The following is a 14,602-nucleotide window of genomic DNA, read 5'->3' as shown; positions in this document are numbered from 1 at the left end:
AAAGATCACCATTTGAGAGAAATGCTGGCACTTTATAACTTTGCAGAATTCCCTGCATCAAAAGTTATCTGTGGAAGGATAGGGCAGGTCTGTGTACATGCTGCCTTGTGATATTCCTTCTTTACAAGCAGATACTGTTGTGGCTTCAGGATGGGCAAATTAGAAAGGCTGAAGGAGAAAAGAATTTTAACCCACGTATCTCCCAGTCTCTATCATGGAAGAGATATGTTGTTTGGTTTGAGCACACATGGTCTTTTCATAGTTTTGGTGTCATCCTGCTCTCTAACTCCAGTAAATGCTGTTCACCATAATTCAAGAGGTTTGCAGGTACCTTTTCTGGGAATTCTTGCCATCATTGTCATTAAGGTGAAAGGAAGCTGCTTTTGTCGTACTTAAGGACCATTTATTTAAAAATGCAGAGATTGGAACTATTTCTGTAATTATTTTATCATTGGGATTGTGGTCTATCTAGAAGCAGAGCCCAATGTCCTCAAAGAAATTAGTTTAATGGAAAAAGTGTGTCAGTTGACCAGGACGCCTGAAAATTATTTGGAAACTCCCAGTACTAAGGAGATCCATGCAGCTGTGCTGAGTCACAGGCTTTCCACACAGGCATCCTGTCTGTTCTCACAGTGTTTATTCAGTGTGGCAGGATACACCCTTGTCCCCTCCCAGTGTCTCAACCCACCTCCCACTGTCTGCACAATCAAAGAAAAACCACAAACACTTTATCATATTCAATACTGTTGACTGGCCCAAAATTGAAGCATGCCACTGTATTAAAAAAGCTAGTGTTATGACCAAAAATAATTTTATTATGATTAGTATAATTTCTTTTTAAGTTCCATTAACAACATAGTAATTATTATCATTCATATTTAGAAAATTTTTTTTATTCTACTCAGCTGACATTCTTCTAACTTTTTAACTGCATATACATAATGTGTATATGTCCTAGATGTAATATGTTCTAGATGCTGATTATGAAAATGCTTCGTCAATGCATATTTAACAGCAAAGTGCTTTTAAAGAAGCAAAGAGCTGTTAGGATTTGCACGTTATTTGCTGCATGTGCAGTGCAGTCACTTTCACCACTGAAGAGGTGAAAATGAAAGACTGTTAGAGGATGGGAAGGACAGAAGACTTCCATCTGCCTTGCTGCAGAAGACCATGTAGGAATGTCATACCTCCGGATTGTCCCTGGTTCTGCCCTGACTTCCTCTGGGATGGCAGGGAGAAGTGAACCCACGCAGTACTGTACACCAACAGCCCTACCCTGATCACCAGAGCACAGCACTGCAGTACAAATGTGGGGCTACTGCTGCAAGGCACAGAATCAGGAAACATTTTCCTTTTCTCCTCTTTCTGCCTAAAACTGTTAAATGTCTTTGGGAGATGCACAGGGAGGAAGCAGGACTTTGATCACTAATGAGCCCCCAGTGGAAAGAGCAAGCAGTTGATATCTTCAGGAGGGGTGACATAATTTCTTCTGACAGTTGTATTTATTCTGGTTGCACTGGATTGTACCAGTCCCAGACAATTTTCCCTGCTTTGGTTACTAGGAGACTATGTGAAGTGAGATGCTTCACCCCAAAATGTGCAAGAGCATTCAGCAATAGCCTGTCTTCCCCAGCTTCTTGTGAGGGATAATCTTGGTTTTTTGATGGCCTATTGCTTCCAGTTCTCAGGTAGTGGTGTACTTGGTGCAAGTCAGGGTATGTTTCAGAGGCTTCACATCCCTGCTTCTGCCAAGGTTCTGGTTTAGTATCCACTGCAAGTCTGGGCTTGGCTTCTGCAGGCACAGTTATTTCTGAGGCCCTCTTTCTCACAGAATGGGTCAGGTTGGAAGTGACCCCAGTGGGTCATGTCATCCAACCTCCCTGCTCAAGCAGGATTGTCCCAGAGCACATGGCACAGGATTGTGTCCAGATGGTTCTTTAATACCTCCACAAACTCTCTGTTCAGTCTGCTCCAGTGCCTGATCACCTGCACAATAAATAAGTTCTTCACGTTCAGGTGGGACTTCCTGTGCATCAGTGGCTGCCCATTGCTTCCTGTCCTATTGCCTGGCACTGTTTCTGCTGTGCTTAAGGCAACTAATCTTACAGTTCTGGCTATTGATGAATGAGGAGCTGTTTTCCCCTTTTTCTTCCTCTCTCCCAGCCAAGTATTGCTGCAGCAGGGGGAGGTCAGAGGTCTCCTGCCAGTTTCCCTCACTGCTGGGGCAAGGTCCCTGATGAACTCACATGCACCATCTTCCTTTGCTAAATCCAAGTAAACCTATTTACACTACTTTTAATAATTTTACATGGATCAATATGATCTTACCTCTATATAGGCTTTTAACAGCCAAGAAATACCTTTTTGCAAAGCAGTATGAAAGGCTAAAGTGTAGGAGCAGCACTACTTGGATTTAAGCTCCCTACAAGTTTTGCATGGTTGTTACAGCTTCTGGGCTATTGTCACTGGGTTTGATGGCAAATTAACAGGAGTATGAATCTGGAAGTTAAGAAATGTTTCACAAATGTTCGTTTAGGAAAAGGTATATTCCTAGGGCTGCAAAGGTTAATTCTGAATATTTAATTCAACATATCACGTGATGCTGGCAGCTTCAACACTAGCCTTATTGCTGTGCATTTTCTGCAACATGAAGCCCAATGCTTTTCTACCTACCTACCTACCTACCTACCTACCTACCTACCTACCTGTGTTTCCAGGAATTTGAAAGAAAGAAAATGTTGGATTTTATTGTCCCCAGTGTGCTTAGGCTTGTTTAGACTTTAGCAGAAAAGCTGGTTGATCTGGTTTTTCTAGGATGGAGTCATAACTGTATTACCTTTGCTGACCTGATGAAAGATAGGGTTTTTTTATGCACGCATATTGTGGTGTACACATGAAAAGAATTGAAACATTATTAATTTACCTCTACCTATATAGAAAAACTACATAAAAATATATAATTAATATGTAATTAAATATTCAGTACTGGTCATAGGAGAATACAATGAAGTATTGTATGAAAACCTGCAGGATTTATGAAAAGTATTTAGGTGGTTCAGGTAAAAACCTGTTCCAAAGAGATAAAACTCTTGGTATTTGGCATCCAGCTTCCTGCAAAGAAGGTAGCCTTGTTCCTGCCAGCCTCTCATGCTGGGCAGAGCAGCAGGAAGCTGCCCCAACGAGTTTGAACCTCTGGATAAACTACAGGCAAGGCTGTCCCTGCTGGAACAAGCTTTGACCTTAATGCGAGTTACAGATACCCTCTTGTGGAAGATTTGTGTGGGTGGAGATGGGGGACAACATGTCTGGCTGTTTCTGCTCTGTAAAAGCCTGGCACTAAAGCAGACTGCAAAGACAAAAAACAGCCCCAAAACAGCAGTATGCTTTGGAGTGTCCTTACTGCAGGTGCTGAGTTAGTGTTCCCCCTCCATGCCGAGGGCTTAGGGGGAAGTTGCTGAAAGTAAAGGTGCAGCCTGCTTCATGCCTAAGAGACATCAGATCTTTAATCCAGAAGATCTTGATTCTGCTTTACCATAGGATGTGGCCAAAAAACCAAAAGTTCTTCCCTTGCTCTCAGCCTTCTTCTCCCCAAAAGAAAATATACAGAGAAATAGAAGGAAGAGGAACACTGCCCTATTTTACCCATTACCTTGAGAACTGAGATGTGTAAATGGATTTCAGCTCAGGTATCTCTTCGTTCTAAGAAGTGCTCCTCCTATCACCAAGTTAAAAATACTGTAATGTTTGGACATCTTGCATTCTACTTATAAAGAGTGACCTGGTAGGATGTGACCTAACACCACAAAATCTTCAAAAATGTGAAATAAAAATATGAAGGGTCATTCCCTGCATTGCTTTCCACATTCTCAGTATCTGCAGCAATGAAGTAAACAATTTAAACATGCAGCATAACTTTACAATATCATCAGGTTCATCCCTGACAGCGGTGAATTCCCCTCTTTTATTACTGACTTTGTAACATAATGGCAAACATGACATCTGCAGACTGTGTTTTTATAGAGTGCTTGTTCATGGAACTGTAAAATAATGCTTGCCAATCATTCACTAGTATATATTTTCCCTTATTTAGACTTCTCTCTTTAGTTCATAAAACACTACCGCTTACCAGGCAATTGGGGAAAAAAAAACACAGATCTTTTGAAAAATAGACAGTGGTAACAACTTGTATGTAGTTGACATAAAAAGAAGCTATTGACAGTCACCACATATGTTGAATCTATTTTGCAAATAATAAACATAATTTTTCATTTATTTTCTGTACTTTAAGCCATTAGAATATATGCAAGTTGCATTTTTAAAGGATTTTTGCTTCTTCAGGAAAATTCAGTACTTTTTTTTTTTAAATTTTACAGAAAAGCTGGATTCTCGCTGTAAGTAAGTTCAGCATTAAAACTTTAAGAAAATACAGCAATTATTGTCCTCATAATAAAACCTCTTGGATGATAATTAGCTCTTCAGGGCAAGAATTGCACAGTGGCTTACTCAGTAGGCGCACTGTTTGTGCTTGTTTTTTCTAGGTGCTATCAAAATATACATTCAACTCACTTACTTTCAAGAAAAAATCCGTCCTGAAGTGATGAAATTAGGAAGTAGCCTGGAGTGATGCCAGTGTGTGCTGATGTCAATACTGAACTGTTGGCACAGGAGCTCACTGTGCGTGGAAGGCAACAAGGATATGTTGCTGCCTAAGCCTTTCTCTTTTGTGTTTACTGTTCCCCACCCATTTGCAAGCGACACAGTAAAATGAGTCAGATAATACAATGCCATATCTGCCATCCCACAGGTCACAGGATACCTTCCCCACTGGACAAAAGAAAGGACTTGATGTCTCAGTTCATCTAGTCAGCCTGTGCCCAATGCATCCTCCGATGATTTTCAGCAGTAAAACACAACATGATATGAGCTGGAAGATGGGCTGCTGTCGCAGACTGCTAGCTGGTCAGCGGTGGAGCGAGAGGCAGCAGTGCTGCAACCTTCTGGAAGCGCTCCCAGTGAGAAGCTGCTCAGTGGCACAGGCACACACACACTCTCAGTCACTCAAGCACCCGCTCCAGATAGCTCCTGTGAAGTTGCTGGCGACAAAGAAGTGGGAAGGGTCTTTGTATGGAATTCTGAGGAGGTTTATTCCACCCATGCACAAAGGCGTCCAGGGACAAAGACACAATGGAGGGTCCAGGTTTAAATATGGGGAATAGGGAGGTGGAGCAAAGCATCAGGGCCAATGGGCTAAGGGTTCAGGGGGGCACAAAGATGGGGCAAAGGGTGGCAGCCAAAATGTAAAAGGGGCAGGACACTGTGGCAGAATGGGGCCAGTGGGTAGGCAGGGAAGGGAGAACGTTTTAGGGAACATACATATTAGGGGAAAAAGGGGTGGAGAGGCCAATGGGCCAACCAGGGAGGTAGAACTAGGGTATATGTGAATACACAACAAAGCATCTTGGGAGAGGCTCTGTTCAGTCGCCCTGACAAAGAGATTTTCCCAACATAGGGTCTGTCCCTCCAAAGTATCACAATGGACTCCTGTTCTGAAGGTCCATGGGCCTCCACAGTTAAACGTTGGACACAATGATCCTAAGGGTCATTTCTCATTTAAATGATTCTGTGATAGGCTGAGATTTAAAAGAAAAATAATTTGTAATTAGTGCTCCTCCTCAGTATGGTTTATTATCTCACTGTTTTTGTCATAATGATTGTAAGGTTCCAGTAGATGATAATGGGTAATTTCCATCACGTAAGTTTGATATATTAAGCTGAACTCTGACCTGGGGAGAGGCACTGTAAGATCTGTGCACTTAAATAGGAGAAGAATTTGTCAGTGATGCTAATTGAGTAACCTGAAAAGCTGCACTTTCACATATGGTTAAAAGCAGACCTTCAGTAGGTGAAAGGCTCTTCAGTCCTGCCCTAGACTGAAAAGAAGGGGAAAAGAACAGAAAATCCCTTGAATGTATAGTGAAAGCTGATGAAAGGGTAAAAAATCTCACGGTTATTAATGATTGCCATATCCCAAATTCAGATAAAAAGATATTTTTTTAATGAACTGGTAGAGGATGTTTCTATACTGTCAACTTTTCCCAGCCCTGCTTATTTATGTGGAGTCATAACACAGTGACAAAATGCACGGCAAGAATAACGTGGAAGGAAGAAATCTGGCAAATGGCTTAGTGTTCGGATGGTTATGAAGTCATGCTTTCTACCTGGCACTGAATTTTACAGTAGCTAGTGTGGAGTGAGTGTTGCTATCAGTTTTGGCATTTCATTGTGCTGAATGTCACTGAAATTGCACAACGTAATAACTTGCCTTTAATTAAAGAAACAGTTATACTTGATAGAACCGGCTGCTACACCCTACACACAAGCCCATGATACCAAAACAAGACACATACAGAATATGTTGCCAGTGACTGCAGCAGAAACCGCAGCAACAAAGCCTAAGAAACTTTTCTGGATAGAACTCTGACTACACAACAAAGGGAGCTATTAGAAGAGAGAGAGAGAGCCCTGCTACTCTCTATCTAAAGTCTACCTTCTTTGTAGTACAAAGAATTTTTGTACAAATTAAAATTTGTAGTGCAATGAACAGAACTGCTACAATAAACATCCAATTGCATAATTTGTGCCTATGAAAGAGTTGTTGAGAGAAAACTCTCAGCTATGTATGAGAAGGAGAGCACAGTGATTGGGTGGATGATTACGAGATTTATTAGATTTATTGCTGATACAATAATATTGCCAGGGAAGGATAACTAAATAAGCACTCTGTCATTTACTGCAATACAGTATAACCAGGTCATTGTCCCTCCTGTTGAGTCACAAGCTTCAGTGAGACCCCTTTGCTTTCTGAATTTTTCAGGGAAGTTAGGTGCAGGTAGGTTGACCTAGTCTAAGCACAGTCAACAGTTGATACCTAAAGTGTTATAATATAAGCAGGTTTGGCTAGAAATATATAGGCTTAGAGTCTTTGGCCTTGCAGAAGTCACAATTACAAAGCAACAAAACACTTGTGTTGACAAAGCACCTGTGTTGCCACTTTCGGATTTCATGTCTGTACGATAGTGCTTTTTACTCGCCCTCTAAAGGTGAGTGTTCCTTGCAGGCATCCCTGCCAGTGAAGGGGTACATCCTGAAGCTGCCTGCAACAGCAGGAGATAAGTTTGCCCAGTTGACCTAGCCTCCATCAACACTTTACGCTTATGCAGGTTGATGTGCACCAAAGCCAGTCAAAAACATCTCAGCTCCCCCATCTCTGGAACGCATTAATTATGCGGTCATCCAGACAGTTCTTCCTCTAATACCTGCCTGGTGTTTTTATCAGGACAAACGACATTGACCACTAGAGGAAAAGTGGTGTGGTGGCGAAGGACACGGGTAGATTGGATTGTCTTTCTTCACCATCACAGTGAACTGCCTGCAACTCCCAATAGGATTTTAGAAAAAGCAGTAAATGTACTATATGCGGAAAGTTGGTTATAAAACCAGGTCTCTGATAGCAAGCTGTACTGGCTATGACACAATGAAGCTGCCCTTACTATACCTCAAAATATGTTACAATTATAGTAGGTTCTTGTTGAATACAACAAGCAGGAGTCAAAAAACTCTCCAAGCAATCACTTACAGACAGGACAGCAAAGGACCTTTGTCCCAAAACATTTGTTCAAGGAGCTATCACGACCTGCAAGGACTCACTCATGGTATTTCAGTTTTGTTTAAAAAATGAGCTCCAAATGTTTTTCTGTGTAGAATTTGTTCCAATTGAACTATACTGAAAGATCATCTTTGAAAATGTCATGCTTTTGTTGCATGTAGACTCATTGCTGAGGACTGTAACTTGTGGTTTTCTAGAGAAGCCCTGGTTTTAGGCTGTGGGGCTGGATGTACTTTTCAGTGTCATTATGAACAGTGATTGACTCTGGTTTTATGGCTCAGAAAACATCTGCTTCTCTACGTGGGAAAGAAAAACAGGAAATGCTTGCTTGAGAATGCTGTAGTTGCTGTGATAGCAGTAAATTAAAATAAAACTCTGATAAGTAAGTAATACATACATATATCATGCAGGGGCCAGGGGCTGTCAGGGTGGGTTCCCATCTTGCATACACTCCAGAGTGGCTGTACCTTGTGCTTTAGCAGCATTTGATATGGTCGTGTTATAACCTCACATGCCTGCAGGTCCCAGGCCAGCAGAGAGACTGTTCCAGTTCATTAACCCAAGGGTAATGCCACCTCTAGCTCCATGGTCCCACTCCCCTAACATAGGGCTTTCCACCTACTCCTCCCGTTAGAATGAGTAAGTCTGGCCTGTTTGTATATTGCTCATGCAGGAGGAGGAAATAAAAGAAAGCTGGAGGCAGCTAATTGCTTTTTTTTTTAGCACCACGGCCAAGAGAGGTTATTCCTCAGTCAACAGAAACTCCTGAATTACCCTATTCAAGGTCACTCAAATAGGCAAACCCATTAAGCAAAGAGGCAGCTAAATCTTAGAAGCTGTCCCTGGCTTGTGGCACAAGCAAGACTAATACCTGCCTATTAATTAGGGTAGCAAAAATTCCTGCCCTGCATATGCTAGAAGAATCCCAGGCTTTGCCCGGCACTAGCGCTCTCAGGCACAGCTGTTCCTGTGCTTGGGGCCAGAGGCTAGGCAAGCTCCTGAACTGCAGAGGAACAGGAGGCAGAGCCTTGCTTGCTGCACGTCCTAGAGCTAGTATGCTGCTGCATATGAGCCCAGACTGCAGCAGAGAGAATCAGATGGAGGTATGTGGATGTTGATTCATCCTTCCTGCCCCTCCTCCTCCTCCTCCTCAGTTTGGGTGTGCAACTGTGCTTATGAGAGTTTGCAGATGGGGGATCAAAGGGCCAGGATAGCCAAGCCACAGAGGCACCTGCTGCCCCCCGATCTGTCCCCAGGGACCTGGGGGCTGTTTGTCCCCAGTCTGAGCTTGAGGACGTGATGCTGGGCTGGCTACATGAGGCACTCAATGGAGATGCAAATTTTCTGCTTGCTCTGCTGAGTGGATTTGCCTGTCTTTGATGGTTTTGAAAATTGTGACAATTAAAGAAAATCTAAATTTCCATTTAGATTTCAGTATCGCTATCCAGCCACTACAGGTCCTCTCTCCCTTGAGCACCTCACAAAGCACGTAAAAGTTGAAAAGAAGATACCATCAATATATTTGTAGAGTTTGTCCTTTATTCATAAGAGAACTAACCCTCATCATGTGGGCAATGCTTTTACAGTCCTTAGTTTACTCCCAGTGTAAAAAAATAGCCCTGAATGGAGAAGTGGCTTTTTCTTGAGTGGCTGTTCTTTGCTCACTTTGGTTCTTATGTTCTGGTCTGGAAAGGGGGGTGAGGAAGTTAAAAACTACAGTATTTTGTTTCATTAGAGTACAAACAGGAGGTACTGTGATGAAACAAAGATAAAACACTTTGCTCAAAATATCAGTAGCTATTAATGACTGATTTTCCAGTTAGAAAATATTTTCACTGCTTTTACAGATCATGTCAGTACACTGCTAATACAAGTTCATAAAATAATAAAATACAGATCTGAAAGGCACCCAGAGTGGTTTGAAGAACACACAACACTGCCTTTTTTTTCCTACCACAATGTATAAGTGTGGTGAACAAAAGATAATGTACTTTTAGACAAGCCTGTCTTTTAAGCAGTTTTAAGAAGTGAAATGTTATTTTGAAAGGATTGTTAGTGATAATATTCAGTATCTCTGCTATAAACATACAAGGGTTAGAAACCATTTAATGAAAAAAGTCCATACAGTTTAGCAAATTAAACTATATATTTCATCTAATGAGGGAAATGCAGTAAGTTCCTCCTTACAGAGCCTTTACTAATGACAATATGAAGTAAAAATAAGAAAAGAAATTAAAGCAAAGTAAGATATCTCTCTGTATTTCAGAGCTTCTGTAAATACAGTTTTCAGAGATAGGAGAACTATATTATATTTTTACACCTCCTACCTTGTTTTTGAATGACAAAAGCAGAAATCATCAGGATATTTTTCATTTCCTTAGTCTTTAAAGCTGTGGTAAGTAATTAGGTGTATTATATTCTTTGCTGGGTAGGATTGCATGTGTTTCTTGGAGTCAGGAAAAGGACACAAAAAAAGCGTGAAAATAAACTGAAAGAAATGCTAAAAGTGGCCCTAATGTGCAGGTTTACTCCTTATGTGACTATGTTGGTTTTGCACAGCTTGGTTTTTGTAGTGGGGGGCCACAGAGGTGGCTTCTGTGAGAAGCTGCTGGAAGCTCCCACCATGTCTGGCAGAGCCAATTCCTGATGGCTCCGGGGATGGACACACTGCTGGCCAAGCATGGGCCAATTAGAGATGTTGGTAACATCTCTGTGATGACATATTTAAGAAGAAAATCAAAACAGGCAAGGGCAGTCTCTCCAGGGATGCCAGGCCCGTCCTGGCACAGCGCGTGCGCTGCCACCTCGGCAACAGCCCATGGCGGGCCTTGCCTGCCTGGCCTCCCCTCGCCAGCCCCACCACAGGCAGAAGGGCAGGGCTGGCAGCAGCTTCTCCTCCCAGAGTCCTCGTGAAGAGAGGAGCTAAACAGAGCCTGTGCCGCTGCGGCCTCCACAGCCTGCTCGGGGTGGCGCGGCCACCTGCCAGTGGAACATGGTGAGCGATTCTCCGATGTGCAACCTGGACAAGATCAACTTCTCGGCACCGTGGGATCCTGCAGGAATCTTTGAATTGTACCATTGGCAATTTTTTGTCTAGCCAGAGAAGAGGAGGAAGTGAGAGCGTGTGAGGGAAACAAGGTGGGGACACCAAGGTCAGTGCAGAAGGAGGGGAGGAGCTGCTCCAGGCACTGGAGCTGAGATTCCTCTGCAGGCCATGGTGAGACCATGGTGAAGCAGCTGTGCCCTGCAGCCAAGGAGATCCATGGGGAATGCAGAGATCAACCCACAGCCATGGGGATCCATGGGGAATGCAGAGATCCACCCACAGCCCATGGGGATCCATGGGCAATGCAGAGATCCACCCACAGCCATGGGGATCCATGGGGAATGCAGAGATCCATCCATGGCCCATGGGGATCCATGGGGGATGCAGAGATCCACCCACAGCCCATGGGGATCCACAGGGAATGCAGAAATACACACACAGGAACAGATAGATGCTGGAGAAAGCTGTAATCCAGTGGGATACCTTGTGTAGAGAGGGGGCCCCTGCTTCCAGGCTGGAGCAGCCTGTCCTTGGAGGACTGCACCTTGTGGATGAGTGACCCATGCCATAAGAGATTTGGGAAGACTGTTTGCCTGTGGGAGAGTCCCTAGGGCACAGCAGAGAAAACACTCCTCTCCCTGAGTGAACAGAAGATGATCTTGGGTAACAAACTGACCAAACTTCCACGCCCTGTCTCCCTGTGCTGTTGGTGGGAAAGAGGGAGGGGCGGGGGGGGGGGGGGGGGGGGAGAGATGTTTTAAAGGCTTATTTTACTTCTCATCTTATCTCTGACTCTGTTAGTAGTAAATTTATCTTATACCTTTAAATTTGAACTTGTTTTGCTCTTAGAGGTTTTTCTTAGAGGTTTTTTCCCCCCTGTTCTTATCTCAACTCATAAGCCCTTGGTTAATTTCTTTCCCCTGTCCTCTGCCCAACTGTAGCAAGAAATAGTGAGCAAATGGCTTTTGTGGATGTCTGGCATTTGGCCAATGTCAAGCCACTACCTATGGGAAAAGCATTTCAGAAAAATATTCTTGGAGTTATTCAGAAAGAGAGAGAAATATTAACACTTGAACAGGCAGATAAAACAATGTAGAGGTTTGGCTAGGAACATTTTTTCCCTCTTTGTCTTCATTCTCCCCCATCTGGGACTGAGTTCTTTAGGCAAGCTGTAAAGGTTTATCCACATTCATGTTATACAATTACTGTAGTTATGCTAGCTGACCCAACTTTGGAACTTAAATTTCTTGCCTTATATTCTGACAAGATATTAATGTATCTGACAAATATGTGCCAGATATTAATGGTATCACTTTACAAATCCACAGGTTTCCTGCAGGCAGGAAGAAATCTCCTTTGTTAGAGCATGGTGTTAGTAACACAAGGGTCATGGGTTGGACTTGATGGTCTTTGTGAATCCCTCCCAACTCAGAATATTCTGTGATTCTTTTATTTTAAACAATATTTATGAGCAATGGAAGACTGAATGGGCAGTAAGGATTGTTAATTTTAAAAGAGAAAAATGAGAGGAAAATCACGAGTGACCATATCAGAAAAGAAATATTTGAATCTCTGAGTTAAGTTGATGAGTAATGACTAACTAGGTGACAGTAAACTCTGTGTGATTTGAAAGCAGATCTCCAAGGCATCTTGCTGTGTAAATGATGATGGGAACTGTGTGGGATATTGTCTTGGACAAGAAACACTCAGTGTGTAGGGAGGTTTCATAAACAGGACATAGTAGGAGGTGGCAGTGACAAAGTGCACACTTCCAGAGCTGGATGCCTGTTTTCAATTAAGTGCCGTTCTGTGAGAAAGGAAGTGCTCAGCATCATTCCCCATCAGTGTTACCATGGCTTGTGTACCACTATATCTGCTTCTAGCAGGTACACAGGGTCTAAAGGCTCTCCATCCTCTGGAGTATAAACTGAGCAGATAGATCTGGATGCATGGCTGAAAGGTTTGGTCTTAGGAACATAGCCTGCTTCCTGTACTGCTGGAAGTGAATGCTCTTTTCAGTTTATAAGCAAAACATTGTCATTATTGAAACACATATCTGAAGGGAAGAAAAAAAAACATTATAAGGAGTCAAAAGTGATAAAATTTTAGAGGTAATCTGGCTCTGAAAGTCTGTTCAGTTATCTTCCATTGCTGTGTTCCCTTCTGAGAAAAGCATCTGTGAAAGAAGCTGAAGGGAGAGACATGGCAAGCCAGCAACAGCAGGAACTAGGAGCCCTGTGCCCAGGCACTGTGGCACCACCTTCACTGCTGCCCTGGCACAAGCTGCCCCATCCATGAGGATGAGAAAACAAACATACATGAGAACTTGCCAAGAATTGCCAGCTCTAGTACGTAATAGCATGGCGCAAAAAAATAGTGAAGACACCAAGTTCCTAACACTAAACCAAAATGATCAGAAGGCAAGGACAATGATTTTCCTTAAGGAATGAAGAAGAATTTGACTTATTGTCATTCATTTTTATTTTAGTGAGGGAACAGCAGGACAGATTTTTATTGTAGGTTGACGTTATCAACGCTGACCTTGATGGAGTTATGTTGTGTGCAATGCACTTAGTGACATGTTTTAAATGTCACACCCTGCTTTTGAGGAGAGAAGCTTGTTTAGAGGCTACAGGCACCATTACTGCAAGGCTGGTAGCACAAAGATAAGAAAAATTATTTCCCAAAACTTTGCTGAACCTTTTTACAGGTTCTGTTTAAAATAAAGCCATTTACTTTTCCAACAACATTCCAATAGTTTTTCACCTTTTCAGGTACACATAGTGGTTGAGAGGGCTAATCAGTATTTTACAGTCCAGCAGAATACTCAGATCTGGTTTCTAATGGTCTCCTCCCCAACAAGTCAAATTACAACAGCCATATCTTGTTATTTTAATGCTCTCTAGTGTTGACTTGGATTATAGCATGTTATTTGTTCACCCTCTCCACCTGTATTAGCCATGACTAAACCATTTCTACAGCACTTGCAAAATATCATGAAAAGCATTTATTTGGGTCATTAATTTAAAACATGTTAGATGTTACATTCTTTTTTTTTTTTTTTTAATTTGTTCAGGATCTAGATTAAACTAGTCAGATCAAAAAAGATGAAAATGATAAAAAAAAAAAGGCCTTATTCAGAAATTTGTTTAGATATTGCACCCAGCATGTTGGGCCCTTCTCATTCTTCCCCCAGCTCTTGCAGAGCTCTGTCTACTAGCTGGCTTGTACTTCCTTTCCATTTCTGGATCCTGTCTAAAGTGGGGAGAGATCCAATGACCTGATGCAGTTTGCCTGGTGCAAAACATTGTTAACAAACTTTGCAGCCACGCTCCCATTTCTGGCCAGGGCTCACCTAAATAGGGAAGTAGAGCTTACAGCCAGCAGACTGCCTTTAGTCTGCAGTCAGGCAGTAAGGCAGGTGCATGCTGGGCATTACCTGATGCAACACTTCCAGTGAGAACATACCAATCCCTCCAAAATCCTTGCCATGCTAAATTAGGCAAATCCTCCCACGTGGGAGTGACAGCTGGTATATGAGGTATTCTACCAACAGAAACCATGCTGATTACAAATCCTGCTTCCACCAATATTGCTGCAGCTGGTGTAACTGGAAGATTAGCAAGCTTCCTTGTGCATGTTTAGTGCCTGATGCATCCTTGTCTCCAAATGTTATATAGCACAAGCTTGTCAGCTTGCTTCATATAGAAAATTATGCACCTGATCTCCAACAGTATGGGAAAAAAAAAAAAAAGGAAAGACTGAAGAGCAGAAGGCAAGGGTAAAACAGCATATACATCAATGGTTTCACTTCTCTTGGTCAGATGTTTACTCCTTCCTCTTTCCCCTGAAATGGGCTGTTAATTTTTGTTCCCTGCTAGCAGTGCAAG

This window comes from Oenanthe melanoleuca, chromosome Z (genome assembly GCF_029582105.1).
Source record: "Oenanthe melanoleuca isolate GR-GAL-2019-014 chromosome Z, OMel1.0, whole genome shotgun sequence".
Taxonomy (NCBI): Eukaryota; Metazoa; Chordata; class Aves; order Passeriformes; family Muscicapidae; genus Oenanthe; species Oenanthe melanoleuca.
Note: the sequence above shows the minus strand (reverse complement) of the source record.